Here is an 8,876-nt window from a genome sequence, read left to right on the forward strand (position 1 = left end):
TTTCAGTCAAATTTGGTAGACATCTTCAGAATTCAAATGGCTAGAACTGAAAAGGTTTTGGTGGGCGTGGCTTGGATATTAATGAAGTTATGAAAGTTTTAATTTTTCTGTTACGCCGCGTATGACAAGTGAAAACAACGCTGTGCATTCCCTGTGTGCGTTCCTAACACACAGCGTACACTGCGTACGTACGCAGGGCTAGCGAGAGAGTTGCCGACATCGACGGTTATTTACGAAAAAAGAATAAAAGACTGGCATTTTTGGAAGCGATCGAGTAGCTGAGGTAGGCAGGGATACGACTTGGGCCCAAGAACGCTGAATTTCGGCAGTAATTTGGCTTTTTACGTCAAGTCCAAAATGGATTTGAAGTCACCAACTCTACGTACGGGTCTTTGCAGGGCTGTGGTGAGCGGGGCTATTAGCTGTAGCGGAACACACAGCATCGTACGCAGGGCTAATACGTTCTCTACCTAGCTTCATGGCATGGAAGTGCTGATGAATAATAACTTTGGGTCAAAGGTATTGAAGTGTCCAATCAGGTTCGTGCACAGAGTCCAAGGCCATGACTACTTCATGTACTTCTGCACTGTTTTGATTTTGCTTCGCCAAGAAACGTATTCGTCATTGTCCATAGAAGTATGTTTGCTCTCCTTTGAGGTTGTTTGTGAAACAAATTCCGGGATAGGCCTTGGAATGCATACGATCGGCATCGCGGCAGTGCATGTAGCTAGCCCTACGAGTATGGCGAGAGTGTCCGGCTTTGGCTACGCCGCCTCCCACCTCCGGTAGGCGGCGTAGCCCCCGGCGTAGCTAAAGCCGGACACTGTCGCCATACTCGTAGGGCTATGCATGTAGCGTACCATGCTTGTGTAACTGCCGAGCTCAACGTGCATTCACGGTTGATACTCGTGTACAATCATGATGTGTTCAATTCTGATGAAGATTCATAAGTCTTACTTTTGCAGTCTTTTTTCCGTACGATAATCCCGACAATACGTGTTACTGTTAGACGAGGTGGCCATTTTATGATAAGTTTCAATACTGCACAGCTACATAGCGTCACTATCGTGTGATCGAGGTACAGCGTTGTTGAACGGGATACAGAAACTCTGCAGAGGGAGCGATCGTTGACATGAACAGTCAATGTACTTCAGCACGTAGTCCGCAGATAGCGGATCGAAGAAAATAAACGTGTCCCAGTAAATAACGGAATATTTATGTACATTAACTCGATATTAATCAAATTTCCAGCTCATCGCAAAAAAATGTATTGCAAAGATTAATTTGTCACTGACAAATACTGCACTGTATGGAAAAAACAGTCTGTAGAATAGTTCAATTTCGAGTGGTATTACCCGAGACAAACACTTGTGTTGTCAATTTTGATTTCATTTCATAAACTTCATACTTCATCGAGTATCGTGTATTTCAGCCTTTGTGAAGCCATTTTATTGATATTTTCAATTTTTGTCTTGGCATTGTTGTGGAACATGTTGAATCGTCTCCGTGGACATGTAGGCAAAAGTGTGACGGGGTCGAAGTGACTTGGGTACCTGGGACCGACCAAAACCAGTGTGAATTACTGGGTCAAAGCGGACAGCGGCCGGGATGACGTGTTCCCCAAGCGAGCTACCTTCAGAAGTCTGTTTCATCGCAAAAAACGTCAACTTTTAAAACCCGTCATTTATTTACTGATGTTATTCTCAGCATCACAAACATATACGCCTCTGCTATGTATCACAGCAAATAGTTATATTTGAGCGCCCCGTAAATGGGATCCTCGTTTTTTTGCGAACCGGAAGTGTGTCTTGCTCAATGCATTTCCTACCCATAGCGAGGGAAACTGCCCGCGTTCCCATGCTCCCATGCACCCTTTTTCAATGCCAGTGCAACGCGCCATCTGTGCAAAATTTGTGGTGGTATGCTCCCGTGTGATGGAAAACCTCTCTTATTCTAACAATGACGTAGTTGACTTTGGACTTCGATTTCGTAAATGTGATGTCCATGCAGTGAGTTTGGGTTGGCGCGCTTATAATGCAATCTTCGCCCGCCTGCGGTCCGATATCCAGCATTTATTAGCGATATTTATCTGTTTTGACTTGACCAAAGTTGGCAAAACTTGCTATGTACATTAAAGATACTATGATACAAGATTATTGAAAGTCATTTGACATTTTTTTCAGCCAATTCCCAATATGCATATTTAATGAACCTTCCAAATTAGGGATATATACTGGCATTTACTTGATAAAATTTGGCGAAACATGCTGTGTACATTGATCATTATACCAGGTTATAACAGTATTGAAAGTCATTTTGCATTTTCATGTCAGCTAATTCATAATTTGCATAAATAGCTAACAAGCTTTCACGGTTTGGCATATAGAGCTTGAAGGACTTGACTAAAGGTAATTACACATGCTATATTGTGATACAATGACAGTACTCAAAGAAATTAATTATTTTTATTTCAGCTAATTACATATTTGAATACTTAATGACCTTTAGAATTGATCTGTGGTGAAATTCATTGTGTTGATCATAACACTTTAAATGTAGCAAAGCATGTAGCAAAGGTTCAAACTTGCACATAAATGCAATATATAATGAAACACGTGAGCATTTTCAGTTCATATCTGGTTTTAGAAATATTGCATAGGCCTGTAAATCAAAACGAGAATCGAGATGCTGCCATGACATCACAGCTAACTATGTAGAACGTCCGCTATATGTGAAGAAAATGAGCAAATCTAATTGGCTAATTCCAAATCCTAAACGAGCAAATATTGTAATGGAACATACAATCATGGATAAAAAAAAATGGCAACGAAGATGTTTTTCACGCGAGCGGTTGAACGGAAATAAGGCCATGTTACTCATAATCAGAACTCTTTACGCCACCAGCGGCAACCTCTTAATTGTTTTCGTTTTTTTTATAATCTGGAGTAGCTAAGGTTTGTTGCTCGCAAATGTACGCGAGTGTCGTATCAGCTAAATGGACTGATGGAACGAAAGTCCGGCAAACTTTCAAAGCATAGCGTTAAGGTATCGTAGTGGTGTATGTAGTCTCAACTCCGGAGTACAGACTGCAGTGACACCCAGATTACATCTGTCTCGCCGTGCGCCTGATCGGTTCTATATACAAGATAACCTATACGAGCATGGCGAAAGTGTCCGGCTTTTGCTTAGCTGCAATAATTGTAGCCTTGTTTGGCTGTGGGGCTTGGGCTTCTGTCGTGCGGCTCGCGCCTTGCCCCCAGGGCCCAAGCCCAATAGCCAACCAAGGCTACAATTATTGCAGCTAGCTTTGGCTACGCCTCCTCCAAGCGGCGTAGCCAAAGGCGGACACTCTCGCCATACTCATAGGGTTATACACAAAACAGCAAACGTAAAAGTACACACTACCATAAAAACGCAAAAAACAAAGATACGAACAATGTATGGAGTTGCTTTTCCTAATATTCCAGAAACTCGCACACAGCACTTGGCCTAGCTGTTATTCCACGGCTGAAGTTACGTCCCCTTTGTTCAGTATGACTTTGTAACCCTATCAAAAATTGTCAAAATTCCGATAAGTAAGATGAAGACTCGGCGGACGACAATAAATTACAAAACCCGATATTAACTCGCAGTTTTTTAAAAGAGCGCGAACAACATTGTCTCGGAAACATGTCCAAGATAACTGAGTTTCATTGATGTTTGACAGCCAAACGACAGTATATTAACAAGGGAAAATTTGTTGCGAACTGCAGCCCACAACCCGCAAAATACAGCAGCTGCATGCGTCCATGGTTACGAACGCCATACTGCTGAAGCTAACATGATCAATGGGACTGCAGGTAAACAACAGTTTTGACTCAAACATCCCTGTCTTCGTTTAAGAGTGTATGCATCTGTCCTACAGCTGTTGAGACTGCGTTGGCAGTAGATTGCGTTTGGCTTGTCTACATTTTGTTGCAATCATGGATACATATATAAATTGTCGGAGAAGGACAACCGGACATGGAATCGGTAGAATCATTGCGCATGTGCAGTTATACATCGGGGATCTATAGGCTAAATGACAGAGAATGGAAATCAGCATATTTTACTTCCTATAAATTCAAAATTCCACCTTCGAAATTTCAACTGTATGGAACTCTATCTTGCTATAAGCTTCCTTCCCATCCCCCCGCTGGGCCATTCACTTAACTTTTTCATGTATATCTTAGATCCGTATCAAAATATTGTCAGTTGTGAAAGAGTTGCACATTTCATGGGAATACGGATGTCGTTTGTGAAATAACAATCGCGCCGTAGTGTGTCATATTGTCGAACAGTTGTGTGGCTACTCTGTCAACACACATTTTCAAAACCGCGTACCATTTTTAGTCTGGCTCAGGCGACCAAACCCCATATACTGCTGTGATCCCCGGCCTCTCGCGGCCTCTACCTTCACAGATCGTTCAGAAAAAATCCCATTTGTATCGGAGATCGTAGCGATCAAAAATTCGACCTATTCTGTCATAATGTCGAACCGTTGTGTGGCCACTCTATCAACCCGTAAGTGGGTAAGGGAAGGGCAGAAATTAAAGGGAGAGAGGGTCGGCGTTTTTCAAAATGACGCTGTGCGTAAAATAGTGACCCTCCAAAAGTGTTGATGACCTCCCCTATCTTCATGCGAAGGAAAATGTTACCCTCCCCTACGTGTCACACTTCACATCAATAATATTCAGAACTTATTCTTTTGTGGCCATCTCAGATTTTAACCATAAACTTGATCTACTTTGTATAAAAATTGATCAATCAAAATTCAGTACTCTAACTTTGTAGATCATATGATCAGGTCGCTACATCGCAAATATTAAGGTCTTGAGCCATATCCATGTCAATTTTCAGAAGATTTTAAAAGTATAATTTTGTAGAATTTCTATGACGTTTGACCTGCCTAATACCACTGCAGCTATGGCTGTATCTTTTGCTATATACACTCCAAGAGGCCTAGTGTCTATTGAACAATGGCCGGTAATATATATATATATATATATATATATATATTATATATATATATATATATATATATATATATATATATATATATATATAGGCGGAAATGCACAACTAAATTTTGGGTAACTGTGACCTTTGACCCTCATATATCATACTGTACCTCATTAATTAAACACATATATAATTAAAGGCTAGCCGATAGAGCCAGAGATCTGATTTTTGGTGGACAGGTAAGACTATGTGAGCAAAGTTTTGTGCCACAATGTCACGTGACCAGGATAACCTTTGACCTCGATTTCATAAATATACCTAGAAATCAGTAACTTCAAGAGTTAGAGCCTTCATATTTGGTGGGATGAGGCACCTAATGGCGTCACATTCTGAACCTCATTAATCATACGTCAAATAAAATATTATTTATGGTAACTGTGACCCGCAAAGGGGGGTTCATTGTTTGTTTCGCATATCATTTTCTTGCTAACAATTTATAAGGGTCACTATTTTACGGTTAAAGTCATTTCGAAAAGCACCCGCCCTCCCTTCCGGTCATTTCTGTCCAGTCCCTTATTTTACTGTTTCGCCATTTCGCCGTTTCGCGATTTCCTTGATTATAATTAGCCAAAAACGCCTTGTTATTTCACGCAGGGAAAACACCCCCGAGGTTCACAATGCGTTCACACAATATGGCTGACTGGCCGTATAAAATATACCCAACATTTATTTTTATTACGTTTCATTAAATTGACCATGACCTAAACTACTCGGAGGACATGCGAGCATTTTGCAAATAATTGAAAAGTACAATAACTATTGTGGTAACAGTCAAAAAGTAAAATGGTTTTGAAAAAGAATAAAGGAAAACTACGTTACCACATCACTTTTGCCAGACCAAAAACAAATCGTTTTTTCTTTCTTTGGCCTTAGGGAGGAAAAAATTAATTAAAAGAAGAAGAAAAATTGTGTCGTTGCACCATTTATAAAAACGTGGCCTGACCAGAAACATACCTTTTACCTGGAATGTGAAAAGGACAAAACAAATCTACACTGAATTATGGTTTGGTCTAGAGGATATTCAAAGGTTCCTTGGATGGAAATTCCAAGGCCCAAAGAAATATGTAAAATTACTTTACTTGTTTAATATCCAATATCAAGGTTTACTGACTCGGATATCTCACAAAAGATATAACACCTGTACGGCGCTATACATGTCTAAACCATGTGGTATTTTACACGTTGATCACGCATCAACCAAGAACAAGCCGATGGTATGGAGTACGTATTGTGAGTTCTAATTCGGGTCAAAGGTCGCAGTGTGTACGGCCATATTGTCGCATCCAAGTGACCTGTTTCACTTCTTGGCTCCAGGTCAAAGTCAACGTCAGTTCTTTTCTCCAGTGTGTTTGAAATGCTTGACTTGTACAACATGTTCATCTTTGTCAAGCCGAAATGACCACTGTATAACAAACGGCCGCTGTGCAACACGCGTTACCAAACATATATAAAACGACTTTTTTCCCTTGAAATATAAGCAGTGCCAACAAGATGTGGATTGCTATCACTTAGTGCCTCAAACGCATACTTACTTTTTTTTAATACATGCCACCCTAGACCAGCTGAATTCGGTATTTTTTTACTTCTTTTATGAACCAACATACCACTGTTAGTTCGGTCGTTTGAAGTGACCGTTATTTTCCAATTTTTTAATATAACTGAAACTGAATTCTCGAATACCTCGATGAATTGATGTCATACAGGGTATCGATGTACAACAGTTAATGTTACGATACCAAAGCGTACGATCGCGACGACAATATTAATTGACGCTTTTCTAAAAAATGTCTGTAACGAAGATTTTATGTGCTTTTCACAGCAGTATTTTGTTCGCAAGCCGATACGTGTTTGTTCGGTAAATTTAGACTTGCCAACATTCTCAAGGTTTCATGTACACTTTTAGCTCAATTGGTGGCGAGGTTTTTTTTCTGTCGACATAACAGAGGTCAACCATTTTCGGTTTCTTTATTATCGGCAATTTATTATGTTGAGGTGGTTTCCATTCTGACATGTGTGATAGTTCACTCCCTCTCTGAATCCTGATAATTTGTCAAAGTCAGTGGGTTGTTTTTCTGTACACGTGTTTTAAAAACATGAGTCGAGAACAACTTAACTCAACAATTTTCTTATCAACACCGACCATATGAATATATGGAAGATCGCAGCAATACATCTGGTCTTGGGAGTACACTGTGACCATGACAAGAGTGGAATATATTTATAACGAGGATAAAATCAAGTTCCTCGTGCTTGCAACCCATTTATTCCAAGTAAATCCAGAAAAAAAAATATAGGAAAGGACAAGAGAATGAAAGAGGCAGGAGTAGAAATAAGCCTTTATGTTACTGGCACATACTTCATGAAACCGTTGTTTCAGTGATACGTGTCTTTATATTTGGAACAACCACGGTAAGTATCAAATGTACAACGCTTTGATCGTTGCTATGGATACCAAAACCAATTAAATAGAGGTGTTGTAACAGATGGTTCCGTCTTTACGATCAGTTTCCGGTTTGATTGAAAATATCAGTGAATACAAGCTTTTAATGTAGAATACATGGCTGTTAGTATAAGTACATGGTTGTGGGTATGTTTACGCAACTTCACTGATCATATAGTCAACTGCAGTGATCAAACCAAGCGATTAAGAACTATTAAATACAATTTTGAGTTTACGGACGTCAAAATTTCACATCTTCCATGGTGTGTTATAGTGTCAATAGAAAATTATTGTGTGAAACTTCTCGCACAGGCATAAAAATAGTCGATGACTTTTAACAGTGTCATTTTAAATTCGCCAGATCTCGATAAAATGTTTGTAACCAATGCTATCTGCAGTGTTTGTATTTGGTAATGAATGCATTCGTCGAAAATTCATTCTCGTTCTCATTCGATGTTAATCCTTTCCTACCGTCTACAAGTTCATTGGACACATATTAACGTTGAATGAGAACTTACCCAGTAGAAACACAAACTGTAGTATGGTCCGCGGAAAGCAATTACAAGTGCGCGGAAATGTCAGTTAATAAACGCCACACGAAGCAAAATAGGTTATGTATGCATATGTATGTGATTGAGAGCTCGACTCTCGTTTATAACGAAGGTAAGATGAACTGGTCAAGACATGCGGTGTTGTATACACGATCCAACTCACAGTACCTGAGAATTTCTTATTCCTAATTTTGTGCATTCTTTTCGCGCGGTTTCTTTTTCTTGGAGCTGCGAGTGGTGACACCGTAGAGGTCGTTTATAACGGACGCTGTTTCTCTGTCTGCCCTTGTGATGGTACAGAGGTCCAGGCTTCGAATCTGCGGAAGAAAGTTCAGCGCATAGGCCCTGTACCGTTTCGCCTGCTCCATGGGGTTGCCATGGAATGACACGGTCTTCAGATTGGGCATCCCGGACAACTTATCGATGTCAGATAAGCTTTCGATCTCGTTGCCATGGAGATAGAGTATCTTGACGTTTGGAAACTCCAAGATGACGTCATCGATGGTGGATAAGGCGTTGAATGAGAGGTCGATCCAGTTCAAGTCCTCCGGGTTAGCGATAAGCTTCTTGATGATATCCGTAAATCCAGTCCATTTCTCGATGTGATTGTTATTGAGTTTCAGCGTAGTCGTGCAAAACTTCCCGTCGTCGTCCTTCTTGATTTTCTTTCCGCCGTATTCACGCGGCTCAATGTCTTTGAGACTGAGAGTTAAGATTTGGGCCAGCGAGCTGATATTCCTGAATGACAAATCCAGGGGCGGTGCCGAGTATACTGTTTCCTTTACGTCAAGGGAAGCTTCAACCACGGGTTTCCTGTAGCGTGTAGGGTGTCTGGTCGCGATCAT

The 8,876-nt window shown here is 40.5% G+C and overlaps 1 pseudogene; it reads right to left on the minus strand.

Moving 5' to 3' along the window:
* Positions 1 to 8,216: 8,216 nt before the first annotated feature.
* On the minus strand, positions 8,217 to 8,876 carry LOC139116614 (leucine-rich repeat-containing protein 51 pseudogene; annotated as a pseudogene).

Source organism: Ptychodera flava, chromosome 17, assembly GCF_041260155.1.
Source record: "Ptychodera flava strain L36383 chromosome 17, AS_Pfla_20210202, whole genome shotgun sequence".
Taxonomy (NCBI): domain Eukaryota; kingdom Metazoa; phylum Hemichordata; class Enteropneusta; family Ptychoderidae; genus Ptychodera; species Ptychodera flava.